The 24,663-nt window shown below is 39.6% G+C and overlaps 1 protein-coding gene across 3 annotated transcripts in view; it reads right to left on the bottom strand.

The window, feature by feature from the left end:
• Window positions 1-17,277, bottom strand: part of TULP4 (TUB like protein 4) — a 144,871-nt gene extending 127,594 nt beyond the window's left edge. For 2 of the 3 annotated variants that reach the window (XM_051616259.1, XM_051616261.1), the window contains exon 1: window positions 17,194-17,277. The gene's annotated coding sequence lies outside the window, so the exon portion shown is untranslated. Of the gene's footprint in view, window positions 1-2,177; window positions 2,245-17,193 lie in introns of those variants that run through there. The other variant, XM_051616260.1, reaches the window with a different exon arrangement.
• Window positions 17,278-24,663: the final 7,386 nt, after the last annotated feature.

Below are 24,663 nucleotides of genomic sequence, written 5' to 3'. Positions count from 1 at the left end.
TGCTGCTGCTATTTCTCCTTGTGTACATACTGCAATGTATTTCTCTTGTACAAAAGGCTGTGAAACGCTTGTGCCACTGGTCAAAGCAGAACATGGAAAAACTGCTAGGATTACCTGGGGGAAGAAGGATGAGCATTTCAGTGCATTAAGAAAACTGCAGTCATAAGAGAGCATAGGAAAATGGAATACACTGTTCCACATGTTAAATACACCTTAAAACAACAGTGAATGGATAACATTCCACAAAGATCTTGAAAAGAGCACACCCCCAGAGATTGTTATCATAGAGAAACAAATAATTTTACACGTCAATGCACCTGACAGATTTGTACTGTGTTGGTTATATCTTCCAAATACTCCCCAGTGTCACTTCTAGAGTAATCCATCCAAAATCTATCATTAATAATGGGACCAAACAACACCTTGTTGATGGATAACTGCAAAAAAGATAAACCAAATAATCCATCCTTTCCTGTCCATCCCCAATGGACACAAAGTCCTTAAGCAAGTAACCCCCAAATGATCCAACACATAATGACATATAAAGGGCTTGCTAACAAAACCAGATTTTTCTCCCCTTCCTCTCAAGAATGACCGAAGTATAGAATCAGGCTTATGAGCTCTCTAAAGTTTATTTCCTGTTTTGATCCATATAAAGAGAGATACTCTACTCTCAGTATTCCAAGACAGCTATGAATTGTGTGCAATGACTTTCTGGTCTATTTATTTATCTTGCTTTTTTTTTTTTTTTTTTTTTTTGTTATTTCTACTGAATATCAAGTAGGTAGGAGTCAGTGTTAACAAGATCCACGGATTATTTTTTTTCCGCTTTAATGGCAAAATATCAATAAAATAATACCACATCCAATCCATCAGATTTCTTTTTAGCTGCTTAACTACAATCAGCATCTGAAGCAAAGTACTTTTTGAAGCCTTGTAGCCAATGCAAACAAAAAAAGGCTGGAGAGCTAATACTATCTATCACCTCGTGTTGATTAAAGCTTGAGAAGATAAAGGTCACATCCACAAAATACATTAGATTGATATTTCAGTTGACTGAAACCTTTAACATGGCTTTTCTATAAAAGTAACTCACAAGCATTAGTTTGCACTTACATGTTTACAGATTTTCATTTCTGATTAACAAATCCATCTCAGAGAGCCATATGAACAGTAAAATACAGCAAGAGACTGGTGGATGCTAGACAGACACACTAGAGTAATGCAGCACTGCAGGGATCTGATTTCAGGCACGATCTACTGCTGGTCAGTCAGCCTCCCACTGGGATGTGGAGGACGTTCACTGGGATGTGCTACACTAAAACAGTGTCACAGGATTATTCCCTCTCAATGATGCAACATTTTAACTAATCAAAACCTTTAAGCAGTGCACTGCAAGGCAATGAGTATTATAACATTCCCCTAGTTTCAGATCTTCTACTCTTCTTCAAAGAGCCAAAAGCCAAAGTACAAAGGGACTGCTATAGGTTGATTGCAAATGCCCTTTATTGCTCCCTCTCAGAACTGTAAATCAGCCAGAGCTTTAACAGATTAAAAGCAAACCCAAGCCTATCTTCTGGAAGGTCACATGCAGTTGAAAAATTAGGATACACAAAGGTCATTCACTGCGTTCAACATTTGTTACTGTTTTATTTGCTCTGAAGCAGAGCTACAAGTAACTGACACCTTCTCAATTTTCAAATTAAGCTTCTATTATTACATTGGTAAGCCCTATGGAAACACCACGGGGTTTCTCTTAGCAACCTTCAGCAACTCAACAGCTAGCCTTACTCTTCCCACAAAATTATTAATACTAAGAGAGCTTCACTATTCTTCAGCAGAAGAGCAGATACATGACTGGCAGAATTACCATTATCAATGGTAATCCAATGGGTTTATGACATCTTACCTCTTGAGAAAAAAAGGTTTATGGTAAAAGTAACAGCACATTTGGAATAGAGTAAGGCAGGATTGCTTCTGTCAGACCTTTCTCAGTACTTATGATGCCTTGAATGCACACATTACTAAGTCATTTTAGCAACTCTGTAAGATAGACAAGTATGATTTCTGTTGTAACAGATGAGAGAACTAAAGATACAGGCCTGCAAACAAGCAAACTGTCCAAAGCAGCCTATGCCATAGAAAGATTTTCAATCTCCGCCACCCCTATAACCTACCCCAATTTGCCTTCCTAGATCTGGTTGCCCCTCATCCTTCTGTTCACTGCCAGGTGCCTGACTGATGTCTTCATGGGCAAATCTGGTTCTCTAAAACATCAGAAAATAAATATTATAAAGGATTATATGGCCTTACAGAGCTAGATCAATTAAATGAAGGTTCAGATGAGTGTTGGAGCTGAAGCAAAGGAGCAGGCAGGATCCACAAGACCTAGGTGCAGGAAGACCTTTCAGAAACAGTAAGATGTTAGATCAGCTCAGCTGCACCATGAAACTTCCCCATAGGACACAGCTGAAGCATCCTCCTTGATACTGAAGGGAAAGATAACATTGAAATAGGAAGGTAGAATTTACCATTTTGGACTTCCAGTCTGTGCTACAATCCTATCACCACTAAGTGTGGCTCATCTGATGCTTTCCTGTCCATTTCCATCTTGCTTCAAAAGGTACCTATTTAGAATCCATAGAACAAGCCATAACCAACACTCTGCTTTTTGTTCTCATATTTGAAAATATCCAGCAACATTTGATGAAACCTATCTTGTGTCAAAACACTTCTGCAGTTTACTGCAGATGGATAGATACTCGGACCAGGTTAATTCAAAATTGTTTACAGTAAGCCTGAAAGGAAACTTTATTTAAATATACAATTCTAATTTAATTTGCATTTATACTCCTTTTCTGTAAGAGGAAACTAAACCTTCTGAATTTATCCTTAAAAAAAATAATAATTACAAACTGTGTTGAAATAAACACCTTATTTTGTCTATGCCTACTGAAGAAAATGTCACAAGCTGATCTGTCTCTTGAGCAAACTGAATCCAATTCTTTACCCAGCAATTTCTCCTGTTACAGTGATCTGATGCACTTTAAAACTTCAGCAAAAAAATATTTAAGCAATATATACCCATTATTGATTAGAAAAGCTATGTAATTTAAATTTGACAATGAAACTACAGGCTACACCTACTACAACATTTTGACGAAAAGTTCCACTTAAAAATAGTATATTTTAATATCCATTTTTAGCTACTCTGTATATATATTCTCTAAAATACTGTAGTAAAAAAACCCCAACAACTTCTGGCTATAGTATTGTGAGAATAACTCCTCCCTCATTACAGACCTATGTCTACACTTCCATCACAACACAACAAAATCCCAAATCTCAGTTTAAAAGCTGACAATTAAGATAAGACCAAGCTGAAAAGCAGAATTCTAGAAGTAAGCTGCTTCTAATCATTCAGCAGTTGACTGTATCATGATAGTCTCTACCAGGTACAGCAGGAGAAGACATACCAAACTGCCACAGCCAGATATCAATGCATTTTGTCTGCTAAAGCCTTTTAGACATACTAGTTTTATTTCTTTAAAACTTCAGGAAAACATAGTCTTCATACTTTGAAACTCAACATACACAAGACCAGATGGATGAATATGGCATGAACTATGTATATGTCAGGTTCATCATAGAGGAGTTGTGAACAAATTAGTATTTCTACTTTCTTCCCCCCATTCAAAGCCATCTATGTATGCACATGCACACATGGGAAGAAAAATTGTAACCATTATTTGCCAAACCCTGCCGTGTCATATGGCAGAAGCAGGTCAGTCTTTAGAAGCTGGTTCCAACCTGACCAGTGACTGATCTGCTCCCTTCCAGCTGGGACATTATCCTGGTCATGCAGCTAACGAGAGAGCAAACTACTGAGAGAGCATGTTATCCTCAGGCTAGATTGTTTCTGGACACATTTTTTGCTATTACTATAATCATACATCACAACTAGGGCTGGGGCAGCAGGACAGGACAAAACACCTCTTTGACAACTAATACACCTGTCTCAGCCCAAAATCTGTGTATAATACCAGTTCCTTCCTTCCTTCCTTCCTTTTTCCTGATGACACAAACATACACCAAAAATGAGCAATGGAAAGCAGGAAACTACCTTTCCAACAGTGCAAGTCCTAGGTTCAGCAAAATACATCTTCATATGCTCAAGCTATGAACACACTATGATACCCTGCTGGTTTTGGGTATAATCATGAAGAGCCAGGGTATTTGACTGAAGAATGTTATGACTATACTACACAAAATCAACTTCTGTGATACTAAGGATCTAACAAGCCACCAACTCTATACATTTCTTTTCCAGCTGAGAAAGGAAGCTAGAAAAGTGGCAGCATTTTCAAGCTTTCCACTGATGTTATGCTAATAAAAAGGTAATTGTCGCAAAGCAGATTTAGACTTAACACCAGCATGAGGGAATGTCTTGTTTATAATTAGACTCATCAGTGAGTATTTCAGAATTTAGAGGACAAAAAAAAAAAAAAAAATCAAACCCAGACTAAACAAACCTACTCTAGGAAAATCTAAGATTTTGCCCACTTTGTTTGTAAATACTAGAAAAAATTTGCAGAAGATATGCCTTGGGTGCTTGGGCAAGTAACTCAATTTGAAGTATCATGTTTCTTAAGCCTTTGATCCTTCAAATAGTAGAGTATGGGACCACATCTATACAAAGTCTGAACACCTTAATATAAGAAGAGAAATTATGGCTTTCAGAGCAGGCACTATACATCATTTTGTGTCTGAATAGTGTTTTGATCAGAGTTCTGGGTCTGAATTTTCCAAAACACCGAAGAAAAGGCCTTTGGCTCTCAGTTCACAGCAAGTGTGCTGCAAAGCACACTAGATATCCTAATGCTGCCCAACAAGCTGTGCACTTCTGTGAGTTTTATTTGGCATGGAAACCAGCATCTCTCACAACTTTTCCCTCCCTATTATCACTTATTCATACTCTAAAAGAGACAGCTTTGAAATATCCTGCAGGAAAAGCCTCAAAGAGAGAGCTTAACTACTACAGTACAGGTCACTTAACAAACATCAAAGTCTGCAGAGCAAAAACCTTAACAGTTTCGCTTTGAGGAACTATGCACAGTATCAACCAGAGCACCACAAGAGCATGTCCAGAAAGGGATACTCAAAAATACAGAGACAAGGCAAGAAAGATGACAGTGTTACCATCTCTGAATGAATTTAAATCCCTGAGAGCTCCCCAAATTTACTCAGCTATTCAAAGGTGGCAAGTAAACCTATGAAGACACAGAATAAGTCTTTCAAAAAGTAGAAAAAGGCGGACATGTTACAAAGAGACGTGGCAAACAGCACAAGCTGAGACACTCAAGAAGCCTCACACCACAACCTGAGAAACCTAGTGAGAAAGATTATCATTAAATGATGCAGTTTTGTTCATTGCATTTTTCATGGCACATTGAGGTAAATTTCTGAATAACCATCCTCACCAGAACAACAATAAGCCTCAAAATGAGAAGGACAGACCTTCCTGCTCTTTCCTAGCTCTTTGTGACCTAAGGGTTGTATATTTCTGTGACCTAAGGAATTGTATCTTTGCCTCTGCCTTGCAGTACAATTATCCTTTTCACAAGGTCTCTATCTATACCCAGATGCAAGAAAAGAACATTAACAGCTGACTACATAAGAGAACCAGCCTGATACTTGCATCATGAATTTAAGTCTACAAATAACAGAAAATTCCATATTACCTTCTCTTAAAAAAACACTTCTTCAGTTTAACCTAAGCACCCAACTTCACATATAATGGAAAGAGAGTGCTGTGCAGAAGTTTATGCTACATAACCTTAACTCTTAACAAATCTATTACATGGATAAATTGTATTTTGCATACCATGTACTACACTGTTCAAACATAAATCTCGGGTATAATAGCTGAATAAGTATTGAAGAAAATTGCTGTAAGAATTAGGAGTCTGTCATCCAGAAACAATCCCAAGCAGATAGATGAGACTTCTTAACAAAAGAGCATCCCTGCTTTATTGGTTCTGCTTCAGTAAACACAGACATTGCTAAAGGATTGTGAAAACGAAAACTCCCACAACCTTACTCAAAAATCTGCGGCCAAAAAGCACCTCTATGAATAAAGTTAAACTGTCAATAGATGCAATTTCTATTACAAAAGAGAAAAAAATGCAAAAGTTGTTGAATCAAACTGAATGAGTGATACAGAATTGTCCTTGTTAACTCCCAAAACTCTCAACACACTATATTCTGATTTAGCCACAATGTAGACCCTTTCCATGATTCACTACCTTCTACAAACAAGTACATCAGTCTTTCAACTACAGGAGTGCTCTAGTGGTTATGTCCAAAAATGTGCCCTACACAGGTCATCCAGGCATGCACTTTGGCAATCTTCTTATTTTAAAGTATCATTACTTTACCATCATTGCTGTGTCTCATGTTTTACAGGCATTAAGTGATAGGCCAAGTGTTCACAGTCTTGAGAATGAAAATCAAGGAAATAAGGAGTCACATAACAATATTTATAGTTTAGCCCATCCTGTTTCAGTCACCTCTCCTTCTGCAACTTTTTTAGTTTAACCTTCACCTAGTGTATTCATCTTCAGTTGAGAGAACATTTGACTCACGTCCAACTGTTTCTTTTAACATAACCCTGAACTTTTAATCTTTCCTCCAGTGACCAAGAAGTGGACTAGTCTCAGTGATGCCAGGAGAAGCAGGAAAATAACATTATTCCCATTATACTGCAGGGTAAAAGACTATTAGGTATCTCAAGGCAATACAGAAGCTCATGATAGAACTGGGAGAGAAGTACAGGAGTTCTGACTCACTATCTGCTGCTGTAATCATCAATTAACGCACAACAAAAATAAAATCCAAATGTAATTGTTAACTTAGACTGACATGGGTTCATTTAAAAAATGAAAACAACATTTCATCAGAAAATTCATCAACATGGGATTGCAGTTGCTTTTTCATATGTTGTATTTATATGGCAGCAACCTCCTACAGCCTACTTCACCTTCCCAACCACAAGACCCTGCTAGAGTAAACACCAAACAAGCAGAGGCAGAACTTCGAACACACTAAGAATTACTGGAATACCTGAGATTATCTGACAACTAAGCAGGGCTTCCCCTACAGAAATGATTCTTGAATCCAACTGAGAGGACGCACTCACTTACCAACTAGGAAGGACTGGAAAAGATGCCAAAATCCATTATGATTTTTCAAACCAAGCTAAAACTCCAGATCATTAAAATTAAGTGAAAACAAGACAGAAACCTTTTATAAAAATAGATGTTGCTGTGCAGCCAGGCATGTCTGTGTGCAATTGTTATTTATTTTTAAGTTGGGACAATTTTCTGCATAGATTTTTAGATCAACTAACTTAACAAGGTGCTTTAAAATGAAAAAAAAAAACAAAACTAAGATTTTTTTTTTTCCTGACTACAGTTGCTATAAAGATGTAGAGGAAACAAGAAAGTATTAACAAAACACACTCTCACCTAATATACAAAAAGTGTAAATTTCAATAAAAGCAGAGACAATAACAACATCGGCATCCAGGAAATATGGTCACAACCCAACACCAGAAAGACTGGAAGAAATTGTCCTATTGACAGTAAAAACAAAAGCAAACAAAAAAAAACAAACAAAACCCAAATAAAACCCATAGAAAATACACTACACACACCCCAAAAATCCCCAGTCTAACCAAAGACACAAATTCAAGGAAGTCATGTACTCTTCAGTGTGCTCCCCACTGCATTCCCCACTCAACCTGCATCACTGCTGATTTGAAGATCTTTTATTCAATGCTTCCACAGTAGCCCTACTAGTGCAGAAGAAACAGCCCAAACCTCTTAACATACTCCAATGGAGAAAAATTATTCCATGAGCTTGAGCAAGCACATAGGCTCAGAAAGCAATGAGATCTTAGTCTGCACAACAACCAAAAAAATAAAACCAGAAGTAAATATGAGTGAAACCAAATTTCAGTATGGACACTCAGTCATCAGCCATGGTATTGGTCAAAACTGTGACAATTAAGCTGGAGGAGAATCAATATGATTCAAATCCTCACAACACATCTGTCCCATTATCTCTTCCTTAACCAAAAATGGACAACTAGTAGCAGATCTACTCCTGGAGACGACATTAAAAAATTATATTATCATTTCCCATGCAAAGGTCATTTGATTGTTTTAGAAGAGTTCTCACTCTCTGCCCAACATGAAACAAATACCAGTCATTTCTTAGTTTTCATGCTCATCATTGGACGACAAGGAAGGACAAAAATTAAAATCCAAACCAGGTAAAAAGCTTTCCCAGTATGTCTGGAGTTCCACTGAACAATGTTATTTAAAGCCAACAGGAGCTCATTCTGTCACCACAGCACCAGAAAATTAAATCACAAATCTTTTCTCTCCGAAGCAACTAGAAGCTTTCTCACACTAGAAGTATTTAAACCAAGCTCCAAAGGGGGAAGGGGAAGACTGATTTAAGGAACTACCCAACCTTTGGAATATAACTTCCCAATGACAGAGATGAAAGATCTTACTTTTTGCATCTCATGAAAACAAGACACTATCTTTTATTAAATGTTTCAGAATTACTGGTCACTTTTAGCCCAGAACAACCATTTTTCAGGTCATCTACTCTCTGTACTAATAGTGATTGCAAAACCCACCAACCCACCCACACAGTATTAAAAATTAAACTGTATTGTATGAATTTTTTCATATACTCATCTTTCTCATCTTCTAAGCTACAACATCACCCCCTGATCAGTGGTCCCTTGTTTAAATCCTTGGAAGAAGGAGCAATTTCCAATTCCTTTATTAATAAAAAGTAGTACTTAATCTTCTGAAAATACTAGGGAGGGACTAGTACTGTACACACTCCTAGCACTAATACTGAGCTCAAATTATACTTTTTTATACAATATACTTTCCTCACTCTTATTAGAGGTGAACCAACTTCGAGATTCAAAAATCCTCTTTGCAACACAGCAAAATAATGTATACTGAATTTAATACATGTTCCATAGGGTTATTCTACTTGTATAAAGGAAGAGATTCAGAATGTCTTCTCAGCAGGCTGGCAAAATTGGGAAGGAATCCACCTCTGGAAGGCCTGACTCAGAGGAACAGGAGTTAATCACTTAATCCTATGATTTGTATCTGCTTTTAATAGAACCCTGTTGCTGCACGGAAGTTTTTGTTTTTGAGAGAAGATGACTAATTCTTTCTCATGGTGGTCTCTCACAATTCATAATAGGGCTGGCTACAGGTATTTTTAGAAGAACTATATCCCTTCCCATATCCCTCTATTTTTTTTTCTTTCTTTTTTATATCTTCACTTTAAAAAGCTGCATATGGTTCCAAATTGCATGCCTGTAACATGAGCTGGTTTAATTTTATCTCTTGATCATTCATGCAAGATAGCAATTTTTTACTGCATAGCTTCCCATGTCATTATAAGATTCAAATGCATTTATTTAAATCTCTCTCCTAGAATTCAACCACTTACATCATTTTATCTAATTAAATTTGTAAAGAGCTACCAGATAATGGGAGCTGTAGCCCTATTTTATGTTCTGAATGTTTTATTTAAAAATAAAATAAATATATATACACACACTACCATAAAGGATCCTTTGCCCTAGGCATCAAACATCTTTAAAGATCTGCTAACAAATCCTAACACTCAAGAGGACAAAGGACGAATCAAAGCCAGAGAGAAGCCCATATCAAACTGGAAAAGTCCTCAGAAGTCTCCAGAGCAAGCCAAGTCCGGAAAGGCAAATCAAACCATCTGATATATATTACTGTTTATTCACAGATTGACAGTTCAAGTATTGGCCATAGAAAAAGAGTACTTTAATTTACATACTGTTCTGCTTCCAAATTATTCAGGGAAGTCTTTTTTATGACTATATGATAAATATGGTTATAATACCTGTCCTCTGCTACTCAACTACAGAAAATTCACACCAAAATCTGAATCAAAACTTTCTTCATCTGATCACCTGAGGAACCTGAAGATAGACAAGTCCATGGGACCTGATGAAATAAATCCCAGAGTCCTGAAGGACTTAGCACATGTAGTTGCCAAACCACTGTCCATGATATTTGAAAAGTCATGGCAGTCAGGTGAAGTCCCTGGTGACTGGAAGAAAGGATATGTTACACCCATATTTAAAAAGGGTAGAAAGGAGGACCCTGGGATCTACTGACCTGTCAGCCTCACCTCTGTGCCTGGGAAGATCATGGAACAGATCCTCCTAGAAGACATGCTAAGGCACGTGAAGGACAAGGAGGTGATCCAGGACAGCCAGCACGGCTTCACCAGGGGCAAATCCTGCCTGACCAACCTAGTGGCTTTCTACAACAAAGTGACTACATCAGTCAACGAGGAAAAAGCAGGGGATGTCACCTATCTGGACTTCTGCAAGGCCTTTGACACTGTCCTCCACAACATCCTTTTCAATGGAGTGATATGGGTTCGATGGGTGGACTGTTCAGTGGATAAGGAACTGCCCAGATGGTCGTGTCCAGAGGGTAGTGGTCAATGGCTCTAAGTCCAGATGGAAAACAGTGACAAGTGGTGTCCCTCAGGGGTCAGTGCTGGGCCCAGTGCTGTTTAATATCTTCATTAACAATACTGACAGTGGCATTGAGAGCACCCTCAACAAGTTTGCTGATGACACCAAGCTGGGTGGTGAGGTTGACATGCCAGAGGGACAGGATGCCATCCAGAGGGACCTGGACAAGCTAGAGAAGTGGGCCCAGGTGAACCTCATGAGGTTCAACAAGGGCAAGTGTAGGGTCCTGCACCTGGGCTGAGGTAACCCAACATATGAATACAGGCTGGGGGAGGTCACCCTTGAGAGCAGCCCTGTGGAAAAGGATCTGGGGGTACTAGTGGATCAAAAGCTGGACATGAGCCACCAATGTGCAGTTGCAGCCCAGAAGGCTAACTCCATCCTGGACTGTATCAAAAGAAGTGTGGCCAGCAGATTGAGAGAGGTGATTCTGCCCCTCTACTCTGTCCTGGTGAGACCTCACCTGGAATACTGCATCCAGCTCTGGAGACCCCAGCACAAGTAAGATGTGGACCTGTTGGAACGTGTCCAGAGAAGGGCCATGAAGATAATCCAAGGGCTGGAACAGCTCTCTTATGAGGACAGGCTGAGGGAGTTGGGGTTGTTCAGCCTGAAGAAGAGAAGGCTCCAGGGGGACCTCATAGTGGCCTTCCAGTACCTGAAGGGGCTACAGAAAAGCTGGGGAGGGACTTTTTACAGGGGCTTGCAGTGAGAGGACAAGGGGTAATGGTTTTAAGCTGAAAGAAGAGAGATTTAGGTTAGAGATCAGGCTGAAATTCTTCAGTGTAAAGTTGGTGAGACACTGGAACAGGCTGCCCAGGGATGTTGTGGGGGCTCTATCTCTGGAGTTGTTCAAGGGCAGGTGGGATGGGGCTCTGAGCAGCCTGTTCTAGTGGGAGGTGTCCCTGCCCATGCAGGGGAGTTGGAACTTGATGATCTTTAAGGTCTCAAACTCAGAAAATTCTGTGATTCTTTCTTGCAAACAATCACAAACTTGGCAATTACATTCCAAAATAAAGCTTTTTATGCTCACAATGTTTCTACAGATACAATTTGTATACAGATATGAAAAAAGATACATGGCTATGAGCAAAACTGTGTATAAGCAGTTCTCAGGTTCCATTTTAAGAGAAATGCAAAGCGAAAACAAACTGAAAGTGATATTAAGAGCTTTTTTCTATATTTCTCAGTAAATAAAAGAAAGATTCTGCACACAAGGCCTTAAATTCCGTATGTACACATCAAGTATTCAACTTTAGCCACACAAGTTTGATGAAAAGCTTTACAAATTAAAAATAACACGGTTTTACACTACACAAAATTAAAGGAGCAGAGGATTCTAACTCTTATGATGGCAACAGCCTAACCAAAATTGGACACTTACACTTCAGTTATTCTTGTATCATAGGATGCAGTGGATGCTAAAGCTATCAAGGGTTCAAAAAGAGATTGTATAAATTCACAACTACTAAAAAACAAAGGAAAAAGGAAGGTAAAATATCTGAAGCTGGTTCAACACCTACACTGTTTAATTCCCTCATTTCCAAACACTACGTAGGGCACTTGTATGGCAGCCAAGTTATTTATATAGTTACAGTTCTTAATATACTTGCATCGCTCACGAGAGCTGGGGAACACACCACAAATAAGTAACTCTTCCTCTTTCTCCCTTAGCTGAATTCACTTCAAAGTGTTTTACTTAACACTTACAATAGCTTGTGGGTAACATTTTTAATATATTTATACAATATTATCAACAGCCTATATTATCTGCTAAAGAAGATTTCTGTTAGACAATCTATTTTTTGTGTATTTTAGCCAGATTTTCGACAGGTAGATCTTTGGGGTTAGGGTTTTGGTGGGGTTTTTTTAGTTATTTTCAACTGAAAGGGTTTTCCAGAAGTCATTTTTCTGTGCCATTAGAATAGAGGGATCTGTTCTTTATCAAGCACAGGCAGCAATGACATTGCTAGTAATGCCTGGATGCTCAAAAGATCAGGGACTCTCTTCCTCTGACAATTTTCTTAGCCATGGTCTTTCTCCAACTAAAGAGCCTCCTATGGACTGTGATCCATCAGAATCACAATGGGCAGCCAACCTTTGCTCTTTACAATAATTTTCTGCTACTTAATCTTCAAAAACATTGCTCTTCTATAGTATTCTTAATTTACATACAGAAATATTATCTTCTTTCATATTGTGTCCAACACTTATGGCTCCTTTCTATGTCCTCTGTTTGCTTAAATGGTGCCAGGTACCATTGGCAAAGTATTTGAAGCAATTTTCTTTAAAGTGCTATGTGAACAAGTTTGGCCTTCTTCCAATTCTTACTTGGCAATTATTATTCAAACTAGTGAAACGAGATAGATTAAGATTTTTATTTAGAAATAAGTTTAGATACAAGATATTCCCTTTAACAAATATTTAATGAGAGGAGTGTTTTCAAAGGAGAGGAATCTATTCCATCACACGTACAAAGCAGAGGAAGAACTGATAGGATGGATTGATATCAGTACTGAGAAGTGCTTGATCTTTGTATTCCAATGGGAGAGTTAATCCTCAAGTGCATGCTTTGCAAAAAGTACTTTGCACTAGACAAAGCTATTGGAGACTATTCAAATCCAGGGTACTAGGAAAGTGTATGACTACCAGCTGGGTCAGTTAGTTCTGAAACTATCCAGAAAGCAACAATCACAAATGACTCACGACCTCCATAAACAGTTCAGCTTTCCAGTGGGAGGTTCTTCAGATCAGCTTTGATATATTATAACTACCAAAGATATGAGGTGCAGCTAAGTAATACCATGGTCTTTCATGGGTATAAGCACAAAGTGAAAACTATTACCATAGACCATTTAAAAGTTATTAAAGTTATAAGTACTGTAAAATGTTGTAAACAAAGGCATTAGTTAAAAATAACAAAACATAACGGACCCAATATAAAAGCATTCAATGAAACAAGAATTGCACAAAACCAATTAACATAGAAATAAGCAGAAAAACAACTTCCTGGAACTGGACCTCTCAGAACATTTTCTCCTGGACTTTTTTTTTTTTTCCCAAATAATCCGAATGCACGCTGATCTCAGTGGAGTCTACACACTAACCTGCCAACAAGTGGGCATTGCTTCTACAGAGAGTCAACTGACATCACTGACTACACTTGTAAGACTGCTGGCAAACATCTCCTTGCAGTAGGTAAGCCCTCCTCCTCTTTAATGAGGGTTTTACAACTTTGACCTAAGTTATATGATCCCATGTTTCTGGACAGGGTTACACTATCTGGAAATACAGTTCCCATGCTATTTATTATACAGTAGACTATACCATTCCCAAATTATAATCCTTCTATTATCAGTTCTTTTGTGTATTTCCTAATTTGCATTTTATCCCTAAAAGATTATGCTTTAATGTACTGTCTTAAATTAAAAAATAAATATATGCATTTCTGTCCTATTTTGTAAAATACTAACCCAATGGAAGACCTCAAGTCCTAAACTAAACTATTAAAATGCACCAATAATAGAATTACTGATAATCATCTCCACATCCCAAGCGGTGAGGTAGTTGGAAAACAAAAATTTAAAGGTGTGCATGTCTCACCTCTAGCATCAGATGCTTCTTTTGGAACCAAATAGATTACAAAAATGGCACACTGACGGTGGTTGGAACTGGTGGTTCCAGTCAAAAACGTAAAATATGAGATTCTGTACCATTTCTACCAGCTCTGCAAAGTCAAAATGAAGGAAAACAAAAAAGATTTGAGGGTGCTGGCCATGTAACTCACTCATTCACACAGACAGTAGTGACAGTAGTTTTTTCTTCCTGACAGATAACAACAGAAACCTGTACAAACTCTTAGTAGGCAGATTCCCTGATAACTGAATTAGAGGCATGCCCCATTAGCACTTCAATCACCTTACCAGGAACTGTCCTGAATAATTCTCTAACTCATCAATGCATTTGGTTCAGTCTTCAACGGGGTCTCTTCTGACTCCAAGAAAAGTCTATTTTACTTAAAGCATAGGCTTAGCTTCCAACCTTGGTATGGAAGGTACAGTGCAAAATTACCTCAGGCATCATTAAACAAAATAAAAATGCTACAACAGGAATCTGTACACAACAGAAATCTGTACACAACAGAAAGGTGAATTTGTGGGGCTTTTGTCGTAAAAAAAATTTAAATTAAAAATCTGATTTAATTGTTAGACCTTCTTATAGAGCTTCTTACAGCAATCACAGCCAGACAATGATCTCTTCATGAGCGCTTGATGAGAATAATTACCCTCAGATAAGAAGAGAATAATTACACTGAATTCTTTTGCAAGGTGCTTGGAAACCTACTAATGAAAAGTTCTGTTACTAGCTATGTATTACAAGTATTCTTAATAATTACATAAAACAAGTACAACTTTTTCTAGAGTTTCTAGTTTTATTTGAAAGTTCAGCTGTACCAATCATTACTTCATCATAAAAGTGATTCAGTGAGCTAAGGAGGGTTAACTTGGTGCAAGCTTACAACAGAACCACTTAAATCTATTCACCAACTTACTGAAGAAAATATATCAAATATTTTTAACTCTCCATCAGGAGCTCAGTATAGTTCAAAGTCAATGGTTTTTTTTTATAGAATGGTGAAATATGTTACGAATATTAGAATGAACACCTGTTGACTAGGTGAGAAGAAATTCTACAGTCTGCTGTTAGAAGCAGTGATGTGTTGTACAAAAAACCAAATCATCTTTCCTTGAAAGTAATTCACAACAGTTATAGCTCTCAATTTTACAAGCTATTTTTTAATCTTATAAATATCTACCTATATACATACACATCCCCCAACCCACCACCTCCTTCCAGCCCCTAAGAAACTGATAATGACTTTTTCCTAAAATTCCACTGGGGGCGTGGGGGGATATAAAATTTTTTTGAAATAGCTCTGCTTTGCTTGACATTCATACTGCCTGTGAAAAATTAGGCCCACTCGTGCTAATATTCCTTGTAAGAGCAATCAGGTTAGAAGCTCCTAGCATGAAGCTATTTCTTGAATCAGGATTGCAGGACCAAGTCGATAGCTAACACCCCTATGGATCACCACAATGTTACTATTATGGAAAAATCTATGATGCTATTAATGAAATAATTTTACCAGAAATCTCGATATAATGAGAAATCTGTTCCATTAATAAACCTCTTATTTTTATGTAAGTTAACTCTTCAAGGAGTTAACTCCTCTTCAAGGAGGAGCTGGTTCACAAATCATCTTCAAAGCTGTCAATATTGTATCACAGTAAAACACTTGCTATTTTAAGCAAGCTCTTACTGTATTGCATTTTATTAAACAAATATTTTAGATTTTAAGTCTTAAGTTTGCAAATTATTTGTAAAAAACAGACATTAAAAAAAAACTGTGTTCCTTACAGCTTTCATATGTGTAGAAAGTATCTGCTGCAAATGCCCCCACTTAGAACACAAGATGTTGTTCATGAATCAGTAACCCTTAGACAGGCAAATCTCATCCTGGCAAAACGAAATTGCCTATGACAATAATTTATCATTATTTTTTTAAGACAAAAACCTTTTCTATTAAGGGGGTCTTTGCCTCATTCTTTTGTGAAAACATATCTTAAGTCACAGAAAAAAGAAGGCTCTTCAACACTCAAACGTCGGACTTGACTCAGGAGGTCCCTGAGCCTCAGATAGCTGGAGGTCTGGCTGGTTTCCCAAAGCCTCACAACATGCTCACCCAGTTGTTAGGGTGCTCCCTAAGCATCTGCTGCTTGCCACTTGCAGGAACTGGAATCTGAACTAGACGGACCTTTGATCTGACCCCATCCAGCTGGTTTAACCGTATGTTTTACTGTCCAAGTCGAATTTAAGTACAGAACCGCTAAATTGTTCCTGCCCTTTTCAGGAAACCTTTAGGAAGCCAAGGTGCTCGACCGCGTTCGCGCACAGACGTTTGTGGAAAGCCATGATGCGCAGACACAGCACAAAAGAACGCGAAGGAGTTGAACTCCCTACGCCAATTTTTACCGTATCGCCATTTCCGAGCCCCCTGCCCCCCTGCCCACCCCCCGGGAAAGGCGGGGGCCTCGGGGGAGCGCAGGAAAAATAACCAAGGGGATGGGAACCACAGGAAAACGCCCGGGCGCCGGGGCAGAGCGGAGGCCGGCGGCAGACACCCCGCTCGGGCGGCCCCCGGGAGCGGCGGGGACGGCCCCAGCGCTGCCCGGCGTGCGGGGCGCCCGGGGCCGCGGCGCTGAGCGCGGCGGCAGCACCGGCAGCACCGGCACCGGCACCGGCGGGCTTCCCAGGCAGCCCCGCTCCCGCGGCCGGCGGGGCGGGCAGGACAGACGCCGGCGGGGCAGCCCCCACCCCGCGCAGACCGACCGACCCAGCCGCGCGGGTGCCCAGCGCAGCCGAAGGAAGGAAAACAGCCCCGCAGCGCCCGGCCCGGCCCAGCCCAGCCCCGGCGGCGCCCCCGCCCCGCGGCCCTGCCCCACGCATCGCACCCCCGCACACCCCCCCCCGCACACCCCCCCCCCGCACTCCCCTCCCCCACTCACCTGGGCGGCCGCGCGCCCCGCGCGCCCTCCCGCCCGCCCGGCTCCGTCCCCGCGCGCCCCGAGCGCCCGCGGCCGCGGCTGGGCCCGACTCCCGCCACGTGACCCCGCCGCGTGACCGCCAGGCCCCGCCCCCTCCCCCCCGCCCCGCCCGCGGAGCCGCGGGGGCCCGGCGGGAACGCGGGGCCGGCAGCGGTGCCGGGACTGGCAGCGGGGCCGGGGCTCGTTCGGGAACAAAGCGCCCGGAGGTGGCTCTGCCCTGCCCCGCCCTGCCCCGCCCCGCCCCGGGACAGCAGAGGGAGGGAGAAGTCGGCGCCGGGGGCGTCAAGCCCCGTCACGCACCTCACACTCCTCCCAGCGAGTCGCGGGCACCGCAGACTCGCCGCGTTTCGACTTAAAAGCCACAACGAGTGAAAATTAACCGTGTTGACCAGTGCCCCATGCTAAGCGTAACCTGTGCTCCCAGAAAATAGTACTAACAGCGGGTCAAAGGGGGGTTTAAGGGGAGGAAACGCCTTTATCCTCAAGCTCGGCAGTTCAGGAGGCAATACTAACACTACAAAACCTGGAGGAGCCTCAACAACAAGGGATGGGTATTGCAAACGAGCTCTGCAGCTGTATCCAGGTACCACATTCACTAAACATTCCCTTTCTTCAGAAGGGAGCAATGAAATGCCTTAACATAAAAAGTGTGAAGCACTTAATACCTTAAGAGAACTAGGAACAAACTTTAACTATCAGCTCTTAAAAAAAGCCATCTAAAAAATTGTACACGGGGAGCAAGAAGTGCAAAGACATAAAGCACTGCTGGCTTTAGGAACCAAAACTTACTGACCGTTTCAGAAAGCAAAAAGGTTTCTGTTTTTCACGGTGTTCCCTGAAGCTCTATAAGGATTTTATCTTAACCTTTAGCACAAAGGGTCCAAACTTTTTGCCACAGGACCATCTAGGTCTGCGAAAACCTGAAGCCTGAGATAATGTGTTAAGAGCTAGGTATAGGCTTCTTCTGTTAGTAAAATTCTCATTTGGAAACATGTTGCTTTTTCTACTGAAGATTTTCAGTTCCACTACAATAGGTAGACCCTTGGGCATCTCTATAGCTAAACTGTAATAAAAAGTTTTCAGGGAGTTAGGACTCCATTTCTGGATACTTTACAACAGTTATTATTATCAACTGGTGAGCTGTGAAGACCAGAAATCCTGAATAATTAACCTATTCGGTTCCACTGAATTCTTGTGTTTAATATAAGCATCTCTGCCTTAATTCTTAATTTATAGGCAATCATAAGAATTAAGTAGCAGAGCAAAAACCTTCACAGAGAGGTTTCCAAAACACAACTGCAGTTTTAATCCAGTTTGCAATCCTGCCTTCTCCACCCATGTATTGCCTACCAGTCCTTTCTCTCAACTGTATTAGAAGTTTTCCATAACTGGGTTCATAATAACAAGAGAAAACTATGCCTGGTAGCTGTTCACCAGTCTCTACAAGCTATGATCATGACTGAGCAACACCTGGGAGGAGTCCTACCCATCCTGAACCCTGCACATGTGGAGGACTGGAAAAACATACACAGGAAGATGAGCTCTCATCATTGCTGCAGCTCATTTTAACAACATACCACATGCATTTTCCAAAAACAAATTCACACAGATATACAAGAGTCCCTGGAACTAGAACCAGATACTTGAGACTGTTTCAACTTTGCAACAGGGCAGCAGTTCCCCATCTTCTTCATCTGTGTGCGTGAATTACCAAGACCTGATTCCACATCAGGGAGGGACTACAGCGTTCGCCCACGTGCAGAAGAGGAGCAACAGCAACCCCAAACCAAGCCCATAATCTGAGTGACTGGAATCCAGGAGTATGCTTGACGTTAAGACAAGGCCTCAGCTTCCAAAGTGAAAACAGAAGTCAAAACCTCTATTATTTACAGCAATGGCACATGCTCTTCTAACTTCCCTGTAGGACACTCTGCTCTATGAAAGCACAGAAAGATCACACTTAGGAAAATACCACTACGTATTGCATCAATTTTGTGCAACTACTATTCTGTACTTTTTCTGTGACTAAAGGTACATCTCTAGATGTCATTTGAACCCAGAGTCCATCAGTGGTGCTATTAATCAGTATAAAGGTATCAAAATTTAGCCTTTTAGTCCAGTTTATTTCCGTAACAAGTTGTTAAAATTATATTTAATTAATAATCAAAAGAATTATCTGAAGATTTTAAAGGGCTCCCAACTCAACTACTGGTTCTGCTACACAAGTAATCAAGAAGCCTAGACCTCAAATTAAGGTATGTCATTATTTTACTCCAGTTTTTCAGTCCTCCTGTGATCCTAGGGTCTAAAAACCCCAGGGTATAAGAAGAAAAAATAAGGGCAAGCTCAGAGTTATCCATGTGGTGTGAATGGCATATAAGGTTTTGAAAAACATGTTGTAGATAAGAAAAATGACACTTTGGTAAATAGGAAAATGGAACAATATACACTAAGTTGAACAGCAATGCAACTTTTGCTTTATTTCTTTGTCAGATAACTGATGTGCTAAAAAAGGAAAATGTATTACTGTATAGATTTTCTTTCTAACTTTACTTAGTATTTCAGACAGTGCCACACAAGATATTAAACTGAAGAGATGAGGATTAGTAGTGGTGGCAAGGGATGTAAACTAACAGGTATGGCAGTGGATGGTACTCCAAAGAAAATTGTCTGACTGAAGAGATACTACATAAATGGAGGTCCATAACAGTCATGATTCCGATGTTTTTTATATTTTTGTAGCTGACCTTAGAACAAAAACATGATTGTGCTAATAAAATTTGCTGATGGCACAAACTTAAGAACCAACAGTACAGACTAGAAGTGGAAATATATCGTTTGGAAAATAATGGATGACCCACAGAAGCAGACTAATTAAAAAATGGGATTACATATGGTAGTACAGAGTTCAAAAATAATGAACTGAAGGACTTACACATGTTCATTTTAAACTGAAGGCATCAACTGAAAAGAGAGTAGAAAAATCTGTGTCTGCCAATCAGCAACACAATATCCATAAGGCATCAATGCGATGAGATCATGAACGAGGATAATACTCCCAGGGGAGTATCAAATTAGCTTTTAGTGAGACAGATCTGGAATATCAACAGTATTGCACTGGTACTGTGAATACTTCACCCAGAATTCTGCATACAATTGTGATCAGTTACATTGAAGAATGATAAATTAAGCTTGAAATGGGTACAGAGAAGAGCCAGGACAGACGTGATTCTATCTATACGTTACTCTATTAAACAAACACAGTCAATTTTTGCCTATTTCGTGTGCTACATCAGGTAAGGCCCCCTTCTTATTTATTTAATAAGAAATTTATCTATATGAAACTCTAATTCAAAGTAAGACCTTTGAGTATGTCTACAGTATAAAAAAGCACTCAATAAAACTTTTTCAAAAAAGCTCACATTGGAACAATAATATAAATAGCAGGTGGTGGAAATACTTCCACGGTCCCTAGGCTTTTCAGACAAGTGCTTTAATGGCTGAGATATTAGTTTATATCTTTTTAGCTTAAATCTACAGGGATCTATGCCATATATATATGTATTCTTCAAAACGCCTTATCATTTCAAAGTGTGATTTCACAAGCAGTATAAGTGAGAGGACAGAACAGCAAAGCTTAAGCAATCCTTATTTTTTTTTTTTTTTTGCAAAATTCAATGGAGACAACATACAAGTACAAAAATAAAAAGTTCTTAAAAAATATGGAAGAGTAAGAGACAAGCCATCAAAATATTCAAGGTTTTAAGCACTAGAATTCTATCAATAGTTTATCACAAGAGTCCCAAATAAGTCTCCTCTGTACTATCACCCTCTGTGGTAGAAAATGCAACAAATACTGAAATGGTTGCAAAATAGAATGTTAATTCTTGAAATATAACATAGTTACAGCACAATACCTGCATTTGTTGGGTAGTCCTATAAAGGAACATGATCAAATACTAAAGTCCTTTTACTCTATTGAAAAAAATAATTTAAATCTAGACTTAACAGTAGGAAAATACATTGCAAGACTATAATTAATTTCTTGGTGTGTTTGTTTTTTTTTTTTTTCTTTTATGGTCTTAGCAAGATATAATACGATGATAAACAGCAGCATTATGTACAAAGAAAAACCCTCAAAAAAATTGCTTTCATGGATGCCTAATGAGGGATCTTACTGATCATTTTAATTTCAGTTTTAGAAGAACAAAAATATTCCAGATGTGAAAGGTCCTGTTATAATTTTTATCACCCCAAGTTCCTATGTTTATTCTCTCTTGAGAACCCCACCACCTGCTCGAGGCTTACAGTGATGCTATTCAGTGCAAGAACTGCAAAAATTTGCTTTCCTTCTTAAATTTAAAACAAATACTGTTAAGCAAGGAAAGGTATCTTTTTCCCACCAGGTAAGTGCACTGTAGCTGCAGGGATTATACATATACACTGTATATGCATATACATGCACACACAGACAAACACACACACAGTGTGTGTGCATTTATATATGTGTGTATGTACATAGAAAAATACACACACAACTCCTACTCTGTCACTCAGGATTGTCATTAGGCCAGGATGTGATGCTATGAAGACCTAAGAATCTTTGATTGACAGTAAAATTTAACATGCATACATGTTAAGCTAACACACTAGGATAATAATATATTCTACAACTAAATGCATATTTTCACATGTATGTTATGAAGTGCCCCGACATTCACTTATACTAAAGAATACTTGTATTTCAATAGGTAGAAAGTGCAGCACAGACTTCCATTGTGCATTTTGTATGTCTAGAATACAAAGCAAGGCTGCAGTCCTGCTTAGTAGGAGTAACAGAAAAATAAGTACTCTTATCCCCATTTCACAGATGGAGAAATCTACACTAGGGCAAAGGAAAGCTACTTGCTTAAGATCAAAAAGTAATGTCAGACTTTTCACTTCTCCATGAGATTACATTAGTTAATTTAAAGGTGAACTATTCTTTAAGCTATGAGAGAGTCTCACCAAAATAATCACAGAATCATAGAATATGCTAAGTTGGAAGGGACCCATCAGGATCATCGAGTCCAATTCATGTCCCTGTGTAGGGCACCCCTAGAATCACACCCTGTGCCTGAGAGCATCATCCAAAGAGTTTCAGAACTCAGGCAGGCTTGCTGCTGTGACCCCTTCCCTGGAGAGCTTTTTCCAGTGCTCAACCACCCTCTGGGTGAAAAACCTTTTCCTGATATCCAACCCAAACCTCCCCTGATTTGAGCTTCCTGCCATTGATCACAGGAGTGGGGAGATCAATACCTGCCCCACCTCTTCCCCTCATGAGGAAGCCATAGACTGCAATGAGGTCACCCTCAGCCTTCACTTCTCCAAGCTAATATTGTTAACATCTGTCCTTCTCAGAGAGAACTAATTTTCACAACTTTAGCAGTAAGGCAGAAGTGAAAACATTACTGTTAAATGTAGCACTTGATACCACATACGATCAGCTCTTGAAAGCTAGTAGAACTCTGATTAGTAAATTCTCTGCAGTTGGTACCTAAACTTACATTTGCATGAACAAACCCTTAATTGCTTTGCTAATATTTGCTTTGTGTATTTATTAGTTCTTAATGATTTTCTTACCAACACCTGGAAGAAACTGGAACTAGGGACTTGGCAGTTTGTCTATGTTCTCAACACTTGCTACACCATTTGCATATATTTAAATGGTTGCTTCCTTAAAAAAGATCAATCACTTGGCACCAGAGATCATACTTAAAATGAATTGCATTGAATACTTACTGGTGCACACACATGTTATTCTTGTATTTATTCTCATTTTCTACTTTTGAAAGAGAAGAAAATTAAATCTGTACAACACCCTTTTAATTGCACGTGATACAACATTATTGCATTACTTCATGCTGTCACAGACATTACAAAATGTGCATGACCATCATCATCACAGCCTGGGTGCTTGGACAAAGGAGAAATGTGCCTGCTATGTTTGAATGTAGTGGTTTTTGAGAATGAGAAATCCAGACCTTGACATTCCCTCTACCCAGGAGTGACAGCATACCCAACTTATGATTCTGCCTCAGATGTCTAAAGGCAAGGGCCCTGACCAGTAGAAACTAAGGTTTTGGCAGAAGCAATTAATCTCAAGCTTCAGCAAGGATGAAGTGTTGCCAATCTCTGACCACAAGTCTTAAAAATAGGCCATTTGTATCAGTTTTCTCTCTTTGTTTCTATGACTTGTTTTGGTTATGATCTTCATGTAACTATGGCAATAACAAAAAAATCCACTACATGGAAGCCTCCTTTCCCTGTTTCAAATTGAGACTTGTAGCATGTTGCTTCCTGCATTTAGCAATTCAAACAATAGAAGCTCTTTCTAGCACCTTCACAGTTCCTTTTGTTTTGTAGTACATTAAAAAAAAAAAAAAAAGCTAGAATAACTCTGCATACTGAAAAGCCAATTTCAGATTAGTCTAGTTTCTCACTCCTAAACTATTTTAGGAACCACCTTCCGAAACACACACCCTCAGAATCCTTCATTCCCACTCCCTACAGCTCTTTCTGGCTCCTGCTACCACACAGCAGGCTAAACAGAAATGGCTTTTAAAAAAAAACCTACTCTAAGCCAGAAAGGGAAACATTAACAAGTTCCAAGACTTCAGGTTCCCTGGTCCTCCTGACAGATTTGTTCACATGCTTAGCTTTGCTCACTCATCATCCCTACTCTCCTTCTCTCAAAACCTGTTTGCAGCTGACTTTGCCCAAATGGCAACATGGCCAGCAGGAAAAAGCTATTGCAGTTCTCTGTCACACTAATCTTCCCATGGCTGTGCTTGACAATATCCACTTCAAATACCCCGTAAGAAACCAGGCCTCTTTTTTTCTTAAATTTTATACTGATTTTTGAAATTTCCCAAAATTAAAGATGCAATCAGTCTCAAATGCAAAAATCAAATCATAGAATGGTTTGGGTTGGAAGGGACCTTAAAGATAATCTAGTTCCAAGCCCCTGCCATGGGCAAGAACACCTCCCTCTAGACCAGGTTGCTCAAAGCCTCATCTAGCCTGGCCTTGAACACTCCTAGGGAGCGGGCATCTACAACTTCTGGGCAACCTGTTCCACTGTCTCACCACCCTCACACTAAAGAATTTCTTTCTAATGTCTAACCTAAATCTCCCCTCTTCTAGTTTAAAGCAATTCCCCCTTGTCCTACCACTCCATGCCCTTATAAAAAGTCCCTCCCCGGCTTTCCTGTGGCCATCAGTTACTGGGGGCTGCTATGAGGTCTCCCCAGGACCATGCTTCTTATTACAGCTGAAAAGAGTTTTTTCTTTCATATCTTAATTTCAAGCTGCTTAATGATACAGAAGGATATCATTATTCCAGGGTTACTCGTTGCTTCTGAATCTCCAGTTTCTGGAATCCATACCTAT

The sequence above is a fragment of the Apus apus genome, chromosome 3 (assembly GCF_020740795.1).
Source record: "Apus apus isolate bApuApu2 chromosome 3, bApuApu2.pri.cur, whole genome shotgun sequence".
In the NCBI taxonomy this organism is placed as follows: domain Eukaryota; kingdom Metazoa; phylum Chordata; class Aves; order Apodiformes; family Apodidae; genus Apus; species Apus apus.
Note: the sequence above shows the minus strand (reverse complement) of the source record. Positions and strands in the feature narration are given on the sequence as shown.